Source organism: Dysidea avara, chromosome 8 (genome assembly GCF_963678975.1).
Source record: "Dysidea avara chromosome 8, odDysAvar1.4, whole genome shotgun sequence".
NCBI classification, from domain to species: Eukaryota; Metazoa; Porifera; class Demospongiae; order Dictyoceratida; family Dysideidae; genus Dysidea; species Dysidea avara.
In genome coordinates, this window is record NC_089279.1 from 36,633,398 (window position 1) to 36,657,864 (window position 24,467).

At 38.1% G+C, this 24,467-nt stretch overlaps 1 long non-coding RNA gene and 1 pseudogene across 4 annotated transcripts in view; both read right to left on the reverse strand.

Annotated features, from left to right (window-relative positions):
• LOC136265082 (uncharacterized) overlaps positions 1-24,467 on the reverse strand; it is a 34,175-nt gene that overhangs the window by 5,713 nt on the left and 3,995 nt on the right. The gene's annotated exons all lie outside the window — the stretch shown is intronic.
• LOC136263716 (solute carrier family 12 member 4-like) lies at positions 1,628-24,465 on the reverse strand (annotated as a pseudogene).

The window sequence follows — 24,467 nt, forward strand, 5'->3', positions numbered from 1 at the left end:
TACATTAGTAAGGAATTTCATTAGACCCAGTTTGGATCTCATTTTTATAAATGCCAGACCAGTGTCCCCCATGCACACTTTGTCACCACTCTTCACAGCAGATTATCTTTTCTGTCTTTTCATCAAAGATATTTCTGTCTAAAGGCAACTTCCTGGTGGAATTCCCTTCCACATGATCTTTTTCAAAACTTGTCTTCTTTCTGTAATGATTAATATGATCATTAATAATGTAATTGTGTTTTGCTTGTGTAGTTGTGTTGTGCTATTATTGCTTCGTTTTTGTACTTGTATGTGTGTAACTATGTATACTCTGGAATAGAAGAACGACCTTGGCAGAATTCCAGAGTTTAAACAAATCAATTCAATCAATAAACTAGCAGCCTAACAAGTTAACTGGTAGCCATTATTTCTCAAGTTATTTCTTGACTCAGCTATATCAAAAGACAAAACAGAGCTCTTGTTAAAAGAAACAATGACTATAGGTAATTTCATTCCAAAGTTATAATCCTTTTATCGGCTGCTAAATTGATGTTCTTCGTACTTGTGGTGTGCCGGGGCAGGTAATTAACAGAATTTCATGGGTCATAACTTTATTACTTGTTGACTTCAAATAAAATCCAACTTGTTTGTTTTAATAAGTTCTATTACTTTTGCCACCATGGATAAGTAATGCCTCAAGGAGTTAAAGACAGATATGATCAACAAAAAATGGCTCATCAAAGGGTTGAATCTGTGATGAAAACTGTATCTAAAATATGTTATACTAACTATACTACATGGAAAGTTTTGTGGCTTGTATAACTGTTGAATCAACACTTAACCTCTTTGATGAAAAGAACATCATGTGGTAAATGTATGGATATAAATTAGGAAAACATTAGTGTAGAAATTGTGGTAATTTCTACAGTGGTGGATAGTGCCCCTTCACCACCACACACACAATCATACAAGATGGAGATACTCTATAACTCTAATTGAGAAATCAGTCAAATACTCTAATAGAACAGTGTTTACACATAAAACACTATTATTGATAATCCTCCATGGGCTATATACTACTGAGTATCTAGCATCAAACTAGCATCTGTAGTACTATCTCATCCATGGCCAGATACATTTATTCTGATAAGAATATCTTTTTGTAAAATTATTAGCTATTTAATGAAATGCACATGATCCATACTTTAGGCTAATAATATAACTAGCTAAACTATACTCACGACTGTCCTTTATCTCTATGCAACTCTTGATCATGAGATCCACTTGGAAAGCAGTAGCTAAAAAGATTTACCGAGATTTTTGTGTATAAAGCTGCTCTATATAATAAATCCAGTCCTAAAACATATGAAATAACTTCAGCTTCTGGGACACCCCCCACACCTACTACCTTGGTGCACCCACTTTGCCAAACACTGGATCACCTGTTCTGTCCAATCAGATCACTTCTGGTGTACATAGTTCATGATGTAGTATAATAACACTACCATTATAATATTGTTGATGTAGCTAAAACTGGTGTTACTCAATATCTCAAGGGGTTTATGAAGCTTGATAACTCTAAGGCTAATACATTATCACATTGTGCACAAAGACAGCCCCACCCACTAAAGCTATAAGTAACAATAGAGCACTCAAACAATACAAGATCATACCTTGTTAGAGAAATACCAAACAATTAGAATACAATATACAAGATGGTAGATTGAACAATTACACTTATAAGGTTTACATTATATTGTGATAGTTAAAATTATAATATATTATAAAATGTTGTAATAGACAATATTAAAGTAATTGATTGGATCACATGATGTTACGAGTATATAGTAATGACCTCATTTCCACTCCTCCCTAACCATCAGGATACGTTCCAATCCCTCCGTCAGTACATCAAGAAATTCCATATCTGATTGGCTATCGTCAAGGGATACATCATGTTTACAAACATTACACATAGTTGGCTAGGTAGGGACCAGGTACACACAATAGCCAGGATTAGTATTGTGTAACTTGTTCCATTGAATGTGTGGACCAGTTAACTAGTGGAGAATTATATGATTGTTGTTAGTGGATCTGTAATGATATAATTACTTGGATTCCGATCCACTTTTTCTTGAATTATTTAGACCCCTCTGAAATATTTTACCCTTCCTCTAGAAGAGCTACCATCCGCCGTACCAGGGGTCCAAATATTTCAGCTAAAATAATTGATCCTCACCCCTTGAAAATCAAACTACAATCAACAGAAGAAGACGTTGACAATAAAATCTCTAAGCTTTTTTTGTATTATAGACAGTCCCCTCTTATACACTTATCAATTGTGGGCAAACAAATATTTCACTTGAAATATTTTAAAATCCCTTTTCAATATAAATGCAGGATTTCATCCTGGTCAATTATCATTTCTCTCATGGGCTGCCTCTATCAGTTTTTAGCACCAATCCATGTAATGTGATAATGTTATTGTGTAATTCCACCCACCTAACTACATAATAGTTATACGGGCACAATGTGGAGTCTATGAAATTTATAAACCCGAAGGCCCGGGCTGTAGTGCACAAGCGAAGCGAGGGCGCTACTAAGGGCCTGAGGGTTTATAAATTTCATAGACTCCACATTGTGCCCGTATAACTACTTTAGACTCTATTTCACATTACACTCAGATTACTTATCTCATCCACGGCTGTTTCTGCTGTAGGCTCGGCAAAAGCGACTGGTTTTCTTACGATAATACTAGCGCCATGGCAACTATGCGTCCTCACGTGACTAAATAATCGCGCTCGTTAAATCACTACACGTGAACAATGCATAGCGATTGGACAAACCCGAATTTGAGCATATGTAATATTGTGCTTGAAGGTGTGGAGTATATTAGAAAACAAGGTGGGAGTGTATGAGATTTATTACCCACCCAAAACAGCCTAAACAGAGTCTAAAGTACATGTTTTAAATGGTTGTCCCCTGTCACTTTAAGTCAGTAGACAAACAGTTACCATCACAATAAGGTGCTGTACACTGTATAGCGGGAAATTTCCAGAGGGTGTAATTTTCGGATAATGGTCATTGTGAACTATTTCAGAAATAAATTTTCAGATAAACACCACAATCAGCATTTCACGGAAATACATGGAATCATGCTCTGGAAAGGAAGGTGAAGACTTGTGTGTATCATCAGGTCATGGATTACGTGATGGACTCCGCCATTTGTGATGGACTTCATGTAATGCCTAATAGTGGCACTAATCCCATAAACAGCTGCTCTCTTTGCTATTTACGCCTTCTCTTTTCTGTGTACACCCAATATTCACCATGTGGCTTCAAATTTTCCTGCTTCTGCTGGCGTATCTCCATCATGCTGGTGACTACTGCCACAACAGCAATTGCAAAACTAGGCATTTATTTAGCCAGTGGACCGCTGTCAACAGGTAAATAAGAAATACCAGTATCATCACTCTGTTTACACATCTTGAAGTACTTGAGGAGAGCTATGACAACTCACGATTTTTACCTAAATGTAGACTACGTATGAATAAACAATTTCGAAAAACTTATTTTTGGAATTATTATAGTTTCCGAAATATCAGAAAATTACACCTTCTAAAAATTTCCCACTATACGACATTCTAACTATAAATTACATTGCAAATTTTCATTTGTTCAAGGATATGCAGATCTACCAAATTTCTGAGCTAGTTACTGAAACACGTTAAGCAACAATTCCAATATCCATACTAACAACATGCTATTGTCCAGATATTATTTCCCACTAGTGTCTGCCCACTGCACCTTTCCTTTCCTTTTATCTTCAATCATGCTGGTTGTCATCTTCACTCAAAGGAGGTGTAATTATCCGTATTAACACTTTCCATATTTGCACACACCACAAAATTACTTAAAGCTCTCATGTTGCCGTGTAGACATGAGTCATTTCACACAGATAATATTATACACTTTGTATATATTTCTACACTCCTTTACGTCTAATAGCACAAATGACTGAGCACCATGACACGTCCCTTAATGACCTATTGTGATTGATCATATCGACCACACCCCCTACTGGTAACACAGTCATACAGAGTAGTGGCACTGAACAAATAATTGTCATGCTTCTTCACTCTTCTTGAAGGGCATCCCTTCGGCGGTGAGTAGCAAGGACTGGCTATGTTAACGTAGGACCCTATTGGGTTATATCACTTCTGTATCATCATTCCTACAATTATTGTTTAAGCTAATATTTAAAAAAAAAATTGTTCCTTTAAAAATGAAGTAGGGATCTATGCAATAAAAAGTAGTGAAACATGAGATGAATAATGGTATTACAGCATAGCTCGGTGGGAAGTCCCTACTTTGGCATTGAACAATTGTTATAGTTAATATGCCAAAGTAGGGACTTTCCCACCAAGCAATGCTGTAATACCACCTCTCATCTCTTGTTTTATTACTGATCCCCCCTTCATTTTAATTTTTTTTTAAATACTAGTTCTTTTGTTGTAGCTCAGGTTGCTACAGTGTACCTTATGACTGTTCTATTAGAATATCACACATGACTGTTGTATTAGAGTATCTCAAGTCGGTCAAGGGTGTGTAGGTAGCTAGACCAATAAGGCTTGTTTACTGTTAGTAAACAACTAGATTATTAAGGGGTGTGGTCTCCATACTCCTTCGCTATTAGTCCATCTAGATCTTTATTTGATGGGTGTGGTTGTGAACTTATCGTGAATGGAATTCCCATCATGAATGTGCAGATATCTAGCTAGTGTACCTCTTATAGTAGCGCCAGGACTGAAGCACTTCTGAAATCCAGTTCTGAAATAATTCTGTGGCATCTAAATATGCTGCTGAAAGGAAGTGTTAATACGGAAAATTAACACCTCCTCCTATGCTGGGTGAAAAGACAAGCAGCCTGGCCTACACCCGTTGAAACCCAAAAGGTACATCCCATTGGTGGGTTTGTTATTGTAGTGCAAAATGGTGGCCATGCGCTGCTTCGTTTGAGCTCTAGCCTCGTAACTGTGGTCAGGCAGGCAGTCAGGCAGTGAGACTAAAGTTTGAGTTTTTGGCAATTTAAAAAAATTCTATATGTGGTCACCTGTGATTTGTTATATTTAATGCTATATTATATGGACTAGTACTATAAAGGTCATTTCTGTTATGTAAGATGTCTCTAGGATGAGGCAGAATTTTGGGTGGCGCGTAAAATTTTTGGGGTGATCTCTACTTAAACATACTGTTAGATGACTTTTATTGCTTTGATGTCTTAAAACACATTTAGACCTCTGAAATCAGGAAACCTCCTAATAAGGATACCTAGCTAATAATAAGAACACCTCTTAATAAGGACACTTCGCATGGCCCAGAATATACTCTAATCAAAACCTTTCAACAGTATTACACATTCTAATGGTTTTCAAGGATACAGTTCTCCTCATATTCAAGGTACCTCGGTGGTCCTGGCAGGTTGAGTAGTACAAGACGAGCATCATGTGATCTGCTAACAATAAGGTCATTTAGTTTGACCGATGTGTTCATACGACGAATGTTCTCTTCATGTCTGAAAGAAATTCAAAGAATCACATGATCACTATGACCACATGATACTCACATGCTAAGTTGGGAGGTGGGGCTGGAGGGTAGAGTTTCTATGGTAACATCATTAGCTGCTGTTGACGATGAAGCAGCATATATGGGAGATGATGCTTTGGCAGGTTCCAGTAAGGGAACTCGAACAGTTTGTTCGTCATCGTCGTCTTCACTGTCGGATTGAGGGGGTACGGCTGCTTGTTGTGGGTGTGGCTCATCCTGTACACCCTCATCACCAGACACATACAAACGATGCTTCTTATTACGATACACCCTGAGGTCAGTTAGCCACTTGTTCCTCTCCTCCATAAAATGTGTCCTCTCAAATGTGTACCCTGATATGTCACAGTCCGGCTGGATAGAGGGGAATACCCTAGGTGATAACCCTACCCAGCTACTGTATACTTAGTGGATCACGGTAACTATTTAATGTTCTTATTACAGCTACACAGAAATAGTTCTACTGTATGGAGTAGAAATTGATGAACATTCACTTCTCTGGATTAGACATAAAAACAACTATGGAAAATAGAATACTTCAAGAAAAATTTGCAAAATTTGTAAGTTTAGTGAGGCTTTAGACAAATAAGTTATATTGTCATAATTTAGTGACACAAAATCAACTATTACCAATAATCAAGTCCCTTGAACAAGCTCTGTGTATACAATGATGTGGTCACCTCACCATTTCAATGACGTGCACCTCAGCATCAATCCTCAGCTGGTATACAAACATTTTGAGGTCTTTCTTCATCTGTACACTATTATCTTCCATCTCTGTGTGTGTCAGTTAAGTGTCATAGCAACCAGTTAGTGTTCTTGTTAGTAGTAGTAGTGTCATCACTTGGTAACAAGATAGTAAAGGAAGGTGTTGTAACTAACTTAGGGAGTGGTCTAGTACATCACTACTATACCAACTAACACTTTTCACTGCTAATATTCTCACTGTTATATAAGACTACACTGGAACCTGTTAATGTGGACACTTGAGGACACCTTTCATAATCGTTGAGGTCACAAACTATCCCTTCATTAGTCCACCTAAACTTAATTATTAGTTCCTCATCCCCACCTGCACCATCGTTGTTCTTACCTCATCAAGGAGTTTTGGTACCACTAGTGGCTGAGTGCAGCCATCCAGCACCTTCTAAAGTTAGTACTAGCTGGAGCAGTCTAAGAAAATTGCATTCTGAGTCATTTTAGCTAGCTAATAGTAGGGACCACAAAGGAGTAGGTGTGGCCTAAGAAATAATATCACCCAAAAAACAGCCTCAATTTCCCCTAATGACGATGAGGCAGTCCTGATGATGAGGCAGTCCTGATGATGAGGCAGTATTGGTTAGGTAAAGCTAAGCCCAAACAAGCTTTCAGATCGGCTCGAAACACTTTCAACAAGTTGCTATGGAATTTAAAACAAAAATCTATTTAACGGAATTTTCTAGTGACTGACTGACTGACTGACTGACTGACTGACTGACTGACTGACTGACTGACTGACTGACTGAGTAATTGACTGATGCCTTCAGACAAGTGTAAACGGTTAAGACTATGGGCTTCATTTTTTCACTGTTCGACATCGCTTCAGCCCGACAGACGTGATGGCTTCCCTTTGTAACAGAAATCGTCTGTATTTGTCATAGTGGCTATTGATAGCAGAGGTGCTTTTCAAACAGTTCTTGATTCGAAATGCTGTGTAACGGGTTGAACATAGCTGACAACAAAGTGTAATGGAGACTTCACTTTTCAGACGATAATTGGGGTGCATGGCGCTATTTTTTTTTCAGATGTGGTATGCGTGGGTTCACCAGTCATAACAATTAATTACAAAAAAAGTTAACAAACAAGTACACAGAAAAATTTGGAATTTTAGACTAGAGTAGGGACCATAACACATCGATAAAAAGTACTGAAACAAGCTGGAGTAGTCCATGATATTAAATCACAGTAAAACAATAAGAAGTGTTATATCCCTACTGTGCTCAAGATACCATAATGGAAATGCACAGTAGAGATATAACACTTCTTATTGTTTTACTGTGATTTAATATCGTGCACTATTCCAACTTGTTTTAGTCTCAATGTACTATGGTCCCTACTCTAGTTAAAAATTCCAAATTCTTCTAAGTACTTGTTCCACTATCCAGTTAATAATACTTTCCCTCCCGAAGTGATATTTTGAGTACTGATTGATGAGAAACTAATAATTAAGTTAAATTAGGAATTTCAAGTTTGATTAAGGATCACAAAAATAAAACAAGGGAGGTCATCTACACCTGAAGATATATTAGTGAACATTTAATCCCACCTATGAAGAATATAGCACCACAAGAACACATGCTAGAAGCACCTCTCCAGTCACTACAAAAATACAGACAATTTCCATTACAAACACAAGGAAGCCATTGGCATGAGCTACTGCTAATTGACACATTGCACTGTCAGCAAAGATAAATGAGACACAAAGGAGGACAAAGGTAAGTCCACGATACACATGGTGTATGTACTGTGGTATGGCACCTGAAGCAACATCTAACAGTGAAAAATCAAGCCTGTAGCCTTTGCCATTATCGAGTTACGCTTGTCTGAAGACATCCGGCAGTTACTAAGTCAGCAGAAAATTGCACACAATATATTTCACAGCAACTTATTGGTAGCATTTAGGGTTGCACTGAAGGTACATTTGGGCTTGGTTATACCTAACCAATACTGCCAAGGCATCATGGATGTATTGTGAGGTAGCTGGTTTGTGGTTAATCCTTAATACAATAGTGCAATAAACAATTATTAATTTAAAAATGAAGTAGGGTTCCAGCAATGAAACAAGAGATGATGGTAGCTATCAGGAAGTATCCATAGCTACTTAGCATTGTAGCAATGTGGGAAAATCCCTACCTTGGCACTACTCCTACAAGTAGACCACATTACTACAATGCCAAGTAGCTAGGGATTAGCTCCATCATCTCTTGTTTCACTGCTCGAACCCTATTTCATTTTTAAATTTGCACTAGTTTGTTAACTTTTTGCTAAGAGCACAGCTATGAAATATGTGTGTGGCTGTGACTGCTGTATTAGAGTATCTCGATATCACCACTCAGTTACACAGTGGATCATACTAATCCATGTGGTACAATGTCTCTGTTTTCCTACAGAGCTAAAGGTCTGATTGTTGAAGGGAGCATGAAGATTGTTTTCAAAGTGCAGCTTAGCTACTACAGTCTGTTGAGCACCTCAAATAGTTTTGTGGTGTCTAAATATGTTCCTTCAAGGAAAGTGTTAAAATAGGGAAAAAGTAACGACTTGGTATGGTTTCCATGAAGAAGATGACCATTTAATTGAAGATAAAAGAAATGGCAAAGTGCAGAAGGCAGACATTCATCTGAACTACAAAAGGCACATATCTTACCAGTAAGTTTGTTGCTATGGTGGCCATGAGCTGCTTCGTTTCATCTCTTCCTTTACGACTGTGGTCAGGCAGGTAGTCCGATGAAACTTCGAATTGTGGTGATGTTTTAAAAATTCAATATGTGGATGCTTCTTGTTTTTAATAATGTAATTGATACTGAATGGACTAAGACTATTCCATATAAGGTGATTTTCGGTGTGTATGATGTTTCCATGGTGATTTTTAGATGCTGTTTTTTTAGCAGCACTCGTCACTTTAGGAGAACCCTACTAAACAGTACGACTGTACTATTTGATAGTGAAACCTGTCTAACCAGGTCACTGCATAAAGAGGTCACCTGTATAAACTGGCCATTTTATGAATCCCCACATGTGCCAACTGTGTACAGTGACCTGCTTAATGCAGCCACTTCCTTAATGAGGTCAGAAAATTTGTCCCTATAATGACCAGAATAGACAGGTTTCACTGTACTACCAATAAACTGACCTGGACCCCTTGATATTCAGGACTATACTGGATAGTCCCAAGGTGTCCACATCACAACAGGTTTCAGTGTAGTGGTAATGTATCATGTTATTGAGTGATGTATCACTGTTATGTATTTTATGACTACCATATTAGGAATTATCAACTTATTAATTTCTTAACACATATCCATTATGTTAGCAGTACACACTCCAGCCTGTGACACACCTCCATATTTGATGTACTTTCCTTGTTTGGTGAACACAATGGTAAAAGGTTTTTGGTATTAGCAACTTTCTTGCAAAAGTAACAATTTACACAAATATGTTCATTTGCCTGTTCTACTCAAGTAGGGCTAGCTTGATACCAAGTGAGGATACTATGACAACACAACTACTGAACACTATCAACACTACAACATGTTTACTAACACACATGAATCCATATATCAATGATAGGATACGAGCTACAGTTAAGATACGAAGGTGACACTGTCTCCATACTTTGTGTTGTCGTAACAGGAATGGTAACAACATTAATAATCCACCATCATCTGTAGTTTATATTAGTTAAGGTGATTCTCCTCAGGTAACCATGGTGATTATACTGAGGATGTTGGTAACACATCATCATTTATCAATCTTGTGATATCAAAGAAATGGTTATAAGTAGATACCTCAGATCAATACCAAATATTTTAAAGGACAAATTGTGTATATCTGTGTCCCAGCTCTAGTCAAATGGTTATGATGTGTCATCAACCCTCCTCTGAGGATTATTAAAGGATACGAACTACCCACCATATGTCAATGTTACCACGACACTTTTTGTTGCTGCTAGGAAACCCGTTGATACCCTTGGTGACTATTAGTGCCTTCTCAGTTGCCATGACAACCCTCACAGTTTCTATAAACAGCACAACATCTAATTAATGAACACTACACACTAGGAATACCTATAAATGCCTTCCATGACTGTTTCTTCCTCTTGGTGTCCGGCCATGACAACAACACTGTGTTGGGTACCAGGCCTCCCAGACCACTTCCCTGGATACTGTAGTCATGGTGATGATGGCACATGGTTAGCAACAGGTGAGATACCATATTGTGGGTTATTTGTGAAGGGTAAAATTGCTAAAATATATCTTTTGCTACAGTCTTTGATTCACAAGCACCAACTATCAATCACTGAAGTGGACTAGGAAGTGGCCATTATCACTCTTCGCTTTAGCTATGTTCAGTCCATTTCACAGTGTTACAAATGAACAACAGTAGGAAAAGTGCCTCTGCATTCAATCCAGTCAATACAGATGATTTCTGTTTACAAACAGGAATCATTTGTCATCCTAAACTGTACCTGAAACAGTTTAGGAGGGGCTAGCCAACATGTGTATAATGACTGAACACAAACACAGGGAAGCCATTGTGCTACCGCAAATCAACACCTTGGGCTGTCAGCAAAAAGAAATGGGACACAAAGAGGACGAAGATAAGTCCATGATATGTGCATTGTACGTACTGTGGTATTCCAAAAGGCATGTCTCGGGATAAAGCGGTATTGAACAGTAAAAAATCAAAGCCTGCAGCCTTAGCCATTATCGAGTTATGTGTTGAAGGCATCATGCAGACAATACGTCAGTAGAAAATCCCATTGAACAATTTAATCAAAAAGATCGGTAACAATCTATTGGAAGCATTTATGGTTGTACTGAAGGCACTTTTGGGCTTAGTTATACCTAACCAATACTGCCAAGGTACCAGGATGGTATTGTGAAGCTGGTTTTTGGCTACTAGCCATACAAAGTTGCTCAACTTGTTTAACTGTAATGAAGCCCATTCATTCATAACGAGCTTAATAAACTTCCCCGTCACAATATACCCACTATACAGTAAACAGGTTACTCACATTTGAGCTAGTCCCATATTAACATCAGGTACAGCCAACACCTTACAGAAACCTTGTATCTTATATGTGTCAACAACTCTCTTTAGTGTCTGTATACTGGTACAATAACAACTGATCATGTGAGCTAATGGACACACCTCTTTAGCTGCCTTCACCTCAGCAACTTTATTGATGATATTTCCCTCCAAAACACTGGTTACCATGGTGAGTCCCTTACCGGCCTTCAACTGAGAGGCAAATGACAACAGGTTGGGTTGTGATGGGGTGAGCTGTGAAGGGTGTAGTCTAATGAGAACTAGTAATTGTGGTCTCCAGTTCTTTGTGTGTAGAGGACCCTCCTCTAGTCTGAGTAGTGAGTAACGAGCTGCTTGTAGACTGAGACCTCTCTTACCATCTCCCCATTCCTTCTCTGCCCTGTAGTGTATGTCATATATAGGGATCAATGATAAAACATGGTCACATGACATTTAATTTGTGACCGTTTCAGCAAAACCAGACTTGTTCGCACAAGCATCGGTATTGAGAAAATCTGAATTAAAAAAAAATTGTATGCTAAAAAGAAGTTTTTATTGGGCCATTACTTGGAGAAAGAAGACTCAAAACTATATACCATCTTATTTGCCTGCTCATGGAGAGTTTGAAATTTTTTGTTTCATTCCTGTAGCCCCAACAGTGTGTATGTTACATGCATTTGTTTACGATGCAGTAAAGCGTTAGCAAGATCGTCGTCATCTCTTCAACTAAACCGCCACATATGTGTAAGTGATTACAGGGCTAACACTATAACTTGGCTGACTTGCAAATCCATGGTGAACATTTTAAGCTAAATTGTAATGTTGTAGACTAATGCATACAGAAGAGAATGTAAGTAAGTGTCTGTAGTTTATTTTCAATATAGCTGCTGTGCAAACCGATTATTTGGCTCTTCCTACTGTATAGCGTTATAATTCCAAAACTACTCACCACAGAAGGCTGAAACTTTGGTGAACCATTCCTTGGACAATTCAGATGATGTTGAGAGAATAAAACAATTTTCAGAAGGTGTGCAAACAAGTCGGGATTTTGCTGAGACAATCACATTTAGGAAATGGGTTAGGAATACTAAGAATTTGAGTGATCATGTTTTATCACCCAGTTATCAAGACTACAGTTACCACGACTACTACTACATCACTTACCCTCAGTAAGCAATGTACTGGTAGATCACCACAGCAATCACCAAGGCAACCAGAGCAAAGTACCAACTACTAATAAACATCATAGCTAAACACAACACAGCTCCAGCTGTGGATAATGTCCTGTAATGATATGTTATATGACATCATCAATATTAGCAGGTACTAGTGAATACTTCAAACATTTGACATGTTGTTCACTAGTATACAACACTCACCAGTGGTAGTATTTGAAGCGAGGTCTCCAGTTAGGAGCTTGTAGTAGTGACTGAAGGGCACACGCCACGTTGACAAACATGTAGCACATGAGAAAGAATCTGCAAGCAGTAAGGGGGAGGGTCTGGTCACAAGTATGCAGAACTAGCCACACCCACTTACATTGATAGTATAGGAGCTACAGCATCCACACTAGCTATTAACACTCCAAACTCTGACATGATGGCCGTCATGATGAGGGCATAGGTTGGCTCCCCTTGAGCAGATGAGTATCCAAACATCTTCAGGAATGGAATGAGGTTGTCCCTAGCGATGGCTTGTAGTAGTCGTGGAGCCCTATAGTTATGATGGGATCATGTGAGCTGGATCATGTGATCACACATACCCTGTTAGGCTCTGTAGTCCAGTCCCACACTTTTAAGAAATCTTGTACACTACTCTGGAGAAATCAGAAATCACGTGGAAATCAGAAATCATGTGGGAGATGTCAGAAAATGAACAAAACTTCATTGTAGACGATACGAGGGTCACATCTATCAGCTATCAGCCCATCAAATCAACCCGGCTAGGCCTGAAACAACGTAGTATTTAATTCAACTGTAATTATAAAATATAGAAATAATGTATTTCAATAAATCTATTGCGGCACTTATGATCTAGATTCTGATTGGGTTAAATTTGCAAGTGATTTGTTATTTGAGGAAAGCACCAACATTTCTATTAAACTCGATTTTTGAATTTTAGCCATTTCCAGCCTTAACTACGTTGCCAGTAGACTAGGATTATCACTAAAATAAAATTTTACAATGTGCAATTAAACTCATGATTGCTCACAAAGGGCTAGCTATTGCACTTACAGTTGTGTAGCTATCCTTCAGCGAAGTTTAGCGACAAGCATAGAACAGAATCAGCCTTATCCTACTTAAAAAGTACATTAAATCATTAACAGAATCAGCCTTATTCTACTTAAAAAGTACATTAAAAGATAGCAACATGACGGACACAAACATGGCTTCCAAGTAAGTAGAGGTGATTACCGTTAACGACGAAACCAGTCCAGCTACCCTGGATCATTGGATAAAATCTGGCAGAGTTTTGTTAAAAAAAAAAGATTGACAGCAAATAGTCAGTGGAAAAGAATTATCAGATGTGCATGTATATGATTTCCACAGTATAGCCAGGGAGAAATTAAAAGAGGTTGGTGGTCTCTATAACACACTAGTTCTGCACAAAATGACCCTTCCCCAAGAAGGCCACAATGACCCTTCCCCAAGAAGGCCACACACAGTCACTACAGATAATACATATTAATGGTAGAACACACTGGGCAGTGTTAGAAATTACTGATAACAAAATATTTCTGTACAACTCATTGTTTACATCAGCAAATGGTGAAATGATCCAAATGACAGGCCAACTTTAAAAACAAAGAATTCTTTTGATATACATATTATGTATCTACAAAAGCAAACAGGAGCTGTGGACTATGCCTTATATGGCACATTGCTGTAGTAACATCTCTCTTGTTTAAGGAAGATCCAACAGCCATTGTTCTTAATCAAGCAGAATTGCAACCACACTTTTCAAACATACTGGAGATAAGAACAGTAACAAAGTTTCCAACTTTAAAAACACGTAGAGTAACCAATAGGGAACCAGCAATGCACTGTATATTGCATTTGTCGATTGCCAGATGATGGAAGGGAAATGGTTTGCTGTGAAAATTATCGTGAATGGTTCCATTTGGAATGCTTGTTTTTAACAGAAGCACCAAGCACAGATACCTGGTACTGTGGCAGATGTCATAAGCCATCAGTGTAGTCATTTATCTGTACAAGTACTGTACTAAGTAACACAACTAACAAACTTTTTTTATATATCAAACTGTTTTCTGGTAACATCATAATATTATCGTGTACAACAGTGATATCAGTAGTACAACTATTGCGAAACTTGAAACTGGTTACTATTGTGAATAATCTAATGCTAGCTTACCTGTCAGTGTCATTGATTTCATTTCCGATATATTTCTGTCAAAATTTGGAAATCCAGATATATGCATGGTGAAACCTATTTTTCATGCAGTTTCAAGTAATAGAAGGTAGAACTCACAAACCAAGGATGTTAAGTTGATTCTTACACTCAGCTTAGCTCTTCCATGATACTTTCTGTACTTTAACATTAACACCAGGGGCTACCATGGATACTCGCATTACACATTTAAGCACCTAATTATATCACTACATATAAACAGTGTCTAGATAAACCCTATGATCAGTTCATCTGTTACAAGTCTATTAATGTTTTCCCCCACAGCTATATGGGATGAGTGAGGATTAAAGGAAAGCTGACTGTTAACTTACACCATGTAGAAGAGGACATTTGATGAAAGCTCTTTTGTGTCCCATGAATGATAATAGAGCAACAAGAAAGATTCCGATTGAGAGATTAACTGGCTTCCCAGAGTGTGAATCCCACCTTGTCATGTAGTACGGGGCAAAACAAGAATTAGGGTTGTGCCAGAAGGTGTAAATTACAAGTATCCCAGTAAACTTACATAAAAGCATACTCAATAGTCTAATAAGTGAGACAATGACATAATAGTGTGTCTGAGCAAATTCTTAAGACATTTCCTATGACTTGCTCAGTTAAAAATATCTATTAACTGATAAAATGCATCCACTGAACTAGTCATGTCTTCAAACTACAAACTACAAAAATGAAATTAATCAATAGTTGACTTTTGCTTTTTGCAAAAGGTGAGATTAAGTATATAAACAAAAACGTTCCAGATTTCTGAATAGGTCACACCCATCTCATATAAAATAACATCATATTCTAAACAAGGTGCCATAAATTTCCCCTACTTTGGTTGAGGACCACGAGGTAGAAAGGTAATTTGATTGATGTTAAGTTCTTTGTGCAGTAATGAAGGGAAAGCTAAATAGGAACGTTGTATTATGAAATTAACATGTTTGAGGGGTAGTTATTGTCATTGTCAGCCCAATTATCGTCTGAAAAGTGAAGTATCCATTACGCTTCGCTGTCGGCTATATTCAACCCGTTACACAGCAATACGAATCAAGGACTGTTTGAAAAGCACCTCTGCAATCAAAATAGCCACTATGAAAAATACAGACAATTTCCGTTTCATAGGGAAGCCATCACGTGCTCGCACCAAATCGACACCTTTCCCTGTCAGCAAAGATGAATGGGACACAAAAGAGGACACTAGTAAGTCCAGGAATAATGCATTGTACGTACTGCGGTGTGCCTAAAGGCACCTGTCGGGCCGAAGCGACGTCGAACAGTGAAAAAATCAAGCCCGTAGCCTTAGTTGTTATCGAGTTCCGCTTGTCTGAAGGAATCAGTCAGTAAGTAGAAAATTCTGTCAAATAAAAAAAAAATTAAATTCTGTAGCAACTTGTTGAAAGCATTTCAGGTCGATCTGAAAGCTTATTTGGTCTTAGTTTTACCCCACCAATACTGCCTCATCGTCGTCAGGGAAAATTAAGGCCGGTTTTTGGGTAATGTTATTTTGTGGGCCACGCCTACTCCTTTGTCGTCCCTACTATACAGTTACTATCGTACTGTATGATATTTCAATATACAGTGACTGTTCTATTAGAGTATATCCATCTTTAACTACTCTTTTCTTTACAATGCAGCTGTAAATCTGATTTTTAGCTAGTTTGTGCATTATCCCATTCTGTATCATGCATAATAGACAGAGTTTCAGATGACCAATGCACAAAAATTGTGCCTATTATGCTGGCAATAAGCTCAATGTTTTTGGCTACCTATTATGCCCCAAATTATGCTGGAATAATTGGCGCAGGCCTAACAACCAGCTGTGGTCTAAATTAGTTATACATCAAAACATCGGGTTCTACGGAATTTAGAAACCCTCAGGCCCTGTAGTAGCGCTCTCGCTTTGCTTGTGCGCCACAACACAAGTTTCTAAATTTTGTAGAACCCTGTGTTTTGATGTCTAACTATTATGTATATACTGAGTCAATGGTAAGTTGTTGATATAGTTTATCATCCACTAATACTCAATATGGGAGGGGAGACTTTTATTTAATTTTTAGATAGCTTATATGACCGACACCTCTGCTAGTCTGGTCTAGCTCCCTACTGATTACTTAATAGCTACATTCAACCATTAATGGTACCAAATATCAAATCCCTCACACACACGCACACTACACACACACGCACACTACACACGCACGCACGCACGCACGCACGCACGCACGCACGCACGCACGCACACACACACACACAACATGTCCACTCACACAACAACAACACAATAATATGATGATCAGAGATTGTCCTACTCCAGCAGTGCCTACTATCCAGGTCGGTCGGAGGAACAATATCACTTCTAGTATGTTCTGTAGTGTCGGCAAGTATACCCCCATGATTGTTCCCATCTTGACCTACCAAGGGTCACCATGACACACAAAGGTGGTAATGGTGACACACTACCTTTTTCTTGGTGTTAGATTTCTTATTAACAGCAGTGGTTCCACTAGGATTACTGGGTACTGGTTCATCCACTGCCAACTTTGATAATAACTGAGATATCCGGGGCTTTTGTCTCAGTTCATCCTAACAGAGATGATGACGGGCTAGTTGTGTTATACCATACTAAAGGCTAAGTTACCGCCTCCCTCATTCACTAAATCACCTTCTCTAGCGATATCCTCCATAGTAACATATCGCTGTGTCTCCTCCTGGTTAGGAGTGGGTTCCTTAACTAGTTTCTTCATCACATACTACGTTTAGCTGCTCAACCAGTTTAACCTGTTTATCATCAACACTTTCTGGTGCTCACTAATAGGAGTAACATCATACACTAGTAAACTATACTCCTACAGTATTACACAATGACTGGCTACATGATGTGTAGGATAAGACTATTAGTGGATGATACACTAACACAACATGTGAGGGACCAGACACTGAACAGTTTATAATGAAGGGGATACCAGAAGGTAAGTTTGGTGAATGGTAAGCTAAATTGTATTTGGTGAAATAAACTTTTGCGAATTTAAGTTCAATGTTTAAATATAAAAACGCTACTCTGAGTAATTGGCAGATTAAACTGGCAAATTTGTAGCAATCAAAGTGAATAAAGTTTGTTAGTAACACTTTGAAAAAGTCAAGAGATTGTGCTGATACTATAATCAGGTAAATTATTCCATAACTGTATGGTGTATGGATAGAAACTGAATTTGTATGCGTCAATCGTGGTAGATGGTTGAATGAACTTTAAGTGATTACCCCTTGTGGCTTGTGTAGAATATTGGATGTAACTTGGAAGTAATAAGATTACACATTCATAGATGATTTTATAGAATGTATACAAACATAGTTCCTTAATTGGAGTTAAATACTGTTCCAGTTCAGCGAGTTGAGCATATCAGTGACACTACTTGTCCGAGAATAATTCAACATTACAAATTGTGCAGCACATCTCTGTACACTCTATAGTTTATTAATTGCACATTTGGTATGGGGAGCCCATACCGACACAGCATATTCATGATGTTATGGACGAAGTTAACTCGAGATCACAAAAGGAAATAGCTGATAACCTACTCAACATACTTTTTACATCTGACAAACAACTACTAAACTACCAGAGATGTGTGAGAGTAAACTAAGTGATGCCATGGATGAAGTTAACTTGAGATCACAAGATAGCTGATAATCTACTCTTTACATCTGACATAACAACTGAAAGTTACATAACAACTGAAAGTTGTCCCCCTCCTGGATCGGTGGAGTGGAAAGAAAATTATTTGATGCTAATGGAGGAAGTTTCTATTCAGATAAGAATAAATATTCCAGATTTTGTCCTTGTTGAGCAGTACAGAGCTGCTATTTGCTGCCACCATTAATACCCTAGTTGTGTTTCCCGAGAACGCTGTACCTGTTTTGCCAATAATTTGGGTTTGCATGGAGGCAAAGCTAAAGAAAGCCATTACACTGTGTCTGCCTCATTCACTCCGTGTGAAAGCAATCAGTGAAGTGGAAGGTCTGTGTTTCGCTAAAGCTTCACATTCCTCCTCTAAGACTACAATGAAACTAATAACAGGGGACCAGTTTAATGCAAGTTGTGGTGAAATAGATATTGACTACTTCTGTTATTACTACATAGTAAATGAGAAGTTAGGAGTAGAAGGGATTCCAAAAAATTCCTACCAAGTTGTCCCCATCAAGTACAGGAAGCCGAAGGATAGGTGTTGGAACTAGCCATAATACCTCTAGCTGCTTCCAACATGCAAACAGACACTGAAAGAACATTATGAAGAAGATTATATATTGGATGATGAGTCAATTATTACTTTCCAATTTGGACCCTCTCTTAAAGCCACACTTGATGTCGATTGTGGTCATTTTGGCAATGCAGCCAAGATCCTCTGTTCGTTTGGAAGGATACAAATTTGTAAGAATGAGGTGGACTTCAAACAGTTTCTACAGAAACTGTGGAAGATCAATCAATCTTGGAATGAGCCATTATCTGAAGACCTCTCTAGAGAGTGGAACCACATATCTACTATGCTCACTGAAATTCCTAGTTTGGCTATCTCTTGATTTGTGAAAAGTTCAAACAAAGGAATTAACCAGTTATTGATATTCAGTGATGTCTCTGTACATTGTTATGCTACTGCAGTGTACCTGAGATCTGTTGAAGAACATTCTATTAAAGTGAATTTGGTTTTTGCTAAGACACGATTAGTCCCAGTTGCTAAGGGGAGGAAGAAATGTAAGAAATTAACTGTTCCAAGATTGGAACTAATGGGGGGTATTGATTGGTGTTTGTGTTGCAAATTTGGCGGCAATAGAATTGAAGTTGTCCATTACTGAACGAATTCTCTGGAAGAAACTAGTATCCTCTCTTAGAAAGCTGTTATGTATTTCAGTGCTTGTTATGAGATTCATCAAAAACAATGGTTTGGAATAGAATTGAAGGAAACCATTTTAAGGATTGTTTATTAGTGACCATTTTCAAGACTTATCAGATAAAGGACAAGTTTCCACTAGAGACATTCAGTTGTTAGGATTATCATGGATACACTTTATTCAACAAGATTGTTTTGAGGACGTGTTTACTGCTCTGAAAGACAACAAGAAACATGGTTTGATAAATCAATTGGGTCTCAAGAAAGATGATCATCACATACTAAGGTGTTATGGACGATATGCCAATGCTGATACAAATATCGAAACAATAAATCCCAAACTGTTGTTACCTCACAAGAACTGTTTTTTGAATTTAGTTATATTGGAAGTGCATGGGAGACTCATACATGTGGGAGTGTCTCATACCTTGAATTATCTCCGTCAAGAGTTTTGGGTGGGGCATGAGTTTTATTGCAGTGTGTGATCTGCAAAAGACATAATGGACCCTCCTTTTGTTTACCAATTATGCTACCTTGGCCTCGTTAATGAGTCTCAAGATCAGAGCCATTTCAGTATGTTGGACTGAATTATCTTGGGCCTATCAGTGTTAAAGAAAGTGATTCAGTTGTGAAAATGTGGACTTGTCTCTTCACATGTTTAACTATTCGCGCAATTCATTTGGAGATGGTGAAGGGATTATCAACTCAGGTATTTCTGGGTTGTGTTAGAAGATTTATTTCGAGAAGAGGTCGACCTAGGCTGATAATTTGTGATAATGCACCCCAGTTTCGATTGGTCAAATCAACAATGGATCACCTATGGTTTAGAGTACTGAAGAGTAATGAATTGTCAAGTTTTTTTTTCTCCTGTGAGGGCATTCAGTGGAATTTCACAACAGCTTTTGCACCCTAGTAGGGAGGCTTTTATGAGCATCTGATTGGTATGGTTAAACATGTATGTATATACATGTATTACTTGTATCTCATTTATGACCACTTTGAAAATCAAGTCATACGGTACCACTCAAACGCAATGTCGTCTCGCAAGAGTACGAGTGATTTAAATAATTCACTAATTAAGGTGCATGGCACCCATTATGCTTGTGAGTATTCATCCTTAATGAAACGGGATGAATACTCGAGTGAAACAGGTGCCACGCCCTTTAATTAGCAAGCTTTTTAATTGCTCACACTCTCGTGAGACAACATTACATTTGAGTGGTACTATAAATCATGCACATACTCACACAGCAGGTAAACATGTTGACCATGTTTTCATGTGTATTTAACATTTGCCTGTACTGATCTTCAAAGTGTGAATGCAAAATACTTTGAAAAACCATTTAGTAATTACAGTACTATAAATCACACGTTGAGATACAAGCAGGTGTTCATATAAAACTCTTGGTACAAGTAATGCATCTACTGTATACAGTGCAACTCTTCTATTCCCTAGACCATTGATAAAGTGAGAAACCACAGACTTGTCTTGGGTCCAAATGTACGTACAATTATTAAATGAGATCATGAACACATATCCTGGCTATCAAGATGTCTGGGTACCCTTTTCAGGAGGTCTGTTGTACCTATGCAGCCATGTATGTAACTTGAATAGTGTGGAGTGGGGCTATATATGTAAGTGCATTACGGCAGGATTTGACTTAATAAATAAGGTATTTCTGAAGAGATGGTACAAGGTTCACATGTTTATGGATGCATGGTGATCTAATTTTAAAGTCCACCTGTCTAATAAGGACCATTATTTAAATTTGCTAGAAAGGGTTGATGCTTTGGTGCTATACATCGATATCCAATTAAAGAGGTATAACTTAACTGCAGCACTTAGGTGGTCTTTCAATACAGGTGGTCACTAATACAGGTCGCACTGTACCTAGACACCTTCACTCTGTAAGACAAACTTGGCATGGCCTTGTTGGAGTGGTTATTGGAGGTGTACACGCCCATACAGCAATAATAGGGTACAAAATTCCACTGTATACCACAACATAATTCATGATTTCTCTTGAGCCCATTGTGGTCCCACCACAGAAATTTTATCAAACATAGACCAAAGAATTTCAATCAGCATTTTTTGAAATATAAAGGATTAAAGTTTTTAATACAGTACTTTTGAAGTAGATATCCCACAATTTAGGGTCACTGGAAAGGTCAATCAACAGTCTTCCATCTTTGACAATTGTTCACAAATATTTACACGGTGCGAAGTTACAGTCAATTTTGTAACTAGAGATGGACCGATTTTTCATGAAATAATTAAAATATTTGTGATCATAAATCAGAAACTATGGGGTGTATGGAGCAATAAAATAGCATGAGTGATAAGCACCACAGGTACTACAAACACACCAAGTTTTGTCAAAATCTGAGAGGTGACCCTAAATTCCTTGTTGATTTGACATGGAATGACCCATAATACTTCACAATACACCTCAGAATGATTCCAGTGTTTTCTTTACTGGCCAGCCAGGCTGGGAAAACAACTTGTTTGATATATGGGCCATCATGTTGCAGCTGTAAGCTTTGTACTGGCCTAACACTAGAAGGAATAGAACAAGTAGTAGAAATTTTAGATTTGATTAGGAATCAATCCAGTCTGAATGTTCATTGATATATCTGCAGCCTCTCTTGTTTGGCTACTTTTTTCTTTGATCAGTAATCAACTTTTTCCTTCTAATTGTATAACATAACTAATGAAGCCACACATACCACATCAAAAGAAGAAACAATGACACCCCCGGGGCATGTCATGAAATTAAGTTTCAGTCTGAAGGAGTGTCCCAACAATATCAATTACTGAAAAGTGTAGTGGTCATTACACTTCATCTTCAGCTATGTTCCATCTGTTACAGTGTTACAAATGAAGAACAGTACAATAAGTGTCTCTACTATTACTACAGACAATATGGGTGATAAGATTAATAGCTACTATACAATATTACCAAGAGTTAATAATAAGAGAGGAGAGTGTCTAACGCTGTATAGGCCTGTAATAGATGATTGCGCAGAAGTTAAATGGCTTCCTTTCCGTGTAACGTACAGGCTTCTAGTATTTGTTCGCTTCCTTACCGCAATTAGTTTAGCCGCACCGTGATGAATCCTCGAGAATATTCGAACACTGAACTAAAGACTGAGCTGTATGTACAGGGAACAGTGCTCCTTCAATTGAAGAATGCTCAAAGGTAGGGTAACATGGCGACGCAGTGAAAATTCGAAGCGATACTCCACCTTTGGTTCAGTGTTTATTGGTTTCTCAGAAACTCTCCCCAGAGTTATCTTCGAGGTTAACAGCCACACTTTACGCAACAGAGCGATACTCTTCGTGGTGAACTTGAACATCGAGTTGAACGTACGCCCTTGTGTCTGGGATAGCCTTTGTGGTTAAATGCGAAAATATACAAGCCAGTCTGTCGTTACGCGGAAAAGAAGTAGTTTAACTTCTGCGCAATCATCTGTTACAAGACTATACGGCGTTAGACACTCTCCTCTCTATATTATTAACTCTTGATACTACTGTACTGTATGATTATATTGATTGTTTTCCATGAAAATAAACAGTTTTGTTGACAAGATCCAACAATACTAGAGTTCCAAAGGAGTTTTCCATCTAAAACATTTGGTACACGTGCTACTAACCACATGAAATACTAACTTTTGGTGCTTAAATGTGTTTCTATGACAAAACGTGGATGATTATCTCAATTATAGTATCTTAGCCACAATACTCAGTCACCTCACAAACTACACAATAATCATAATGTTAAATTCTATGATAGCTCCTAGACAGGTGACCTAGTGATCTTGATCAGGAACAAACTGTATACTATTATTGTATCATGTTTAGTGATAGGAATATGTCACAGGGAAGCAGTAAAAGTAGTAGTTATGGTAATAGAACGTGATGATGCAAAGATCAGTGGATCACGCTTTATATCTATGGCAACAGAACTCATATGATGCAACGTCATCCACACCCACAAACAATCCAGAAGCTGAACAGTAGAAACCCCACGATCTCGGGATAGCCCAACGACGATACTATACTATGTTCACCAGACCCTTTTCTTTCCCCGCCCCCACACAAAAGAAGGCCTGGCTATGCGAGACCACCAGTTTTTGGTAATCAGTACAACTCATACCAGACCGTTACTACATGTGAAGGGGTAGCCAGACTAGAAGTAAACTGTGTGTGTGCATGCCCTTGGATGCAGAGGATAAAGCAAACACATACGCCATTTCACCACTCTCACTTTGTTTTGTTAACAATACTTATCAGGGATCCCCAAAAGTTGTAGATCCAGCTGCACAAAAATGTCTACTAAGATTTTTATTATTTTTTTATTAAGGCTTTACAGCACAAGGCCACAAGTGCTGAATGAAGGTCTGTAGGACGCCTCGTATGTCCTACAACCTGTTTAAACTTTAAAGTTGTTACATCTACTTTGTTCTCTAGCCCCCAGACAAAAGAAAAAGAGGTCTGGGCGCGAGACCACACACAAAATACATACACATGAGAACATAGTCGATTGCTGGAGTCTAAATAATAATTCAAATCTCATCACAACACTTTTATACTAACCGTCACGTGGCCACCAAGAGATGAGATCTGGTATCCCCACCCTCGTCCCCACCTCACAAGTAGCGCGTATGTACTTCTCTCCAAATCATGTCAAGTAGCTATTGCATTATACATCGACTCGCAAACTGAACTTCCACATCTTCCGTCCTTGTGTTCCGGATGACTCTATACATTCTAAATACATTCTATTATAATGTTATGGATAT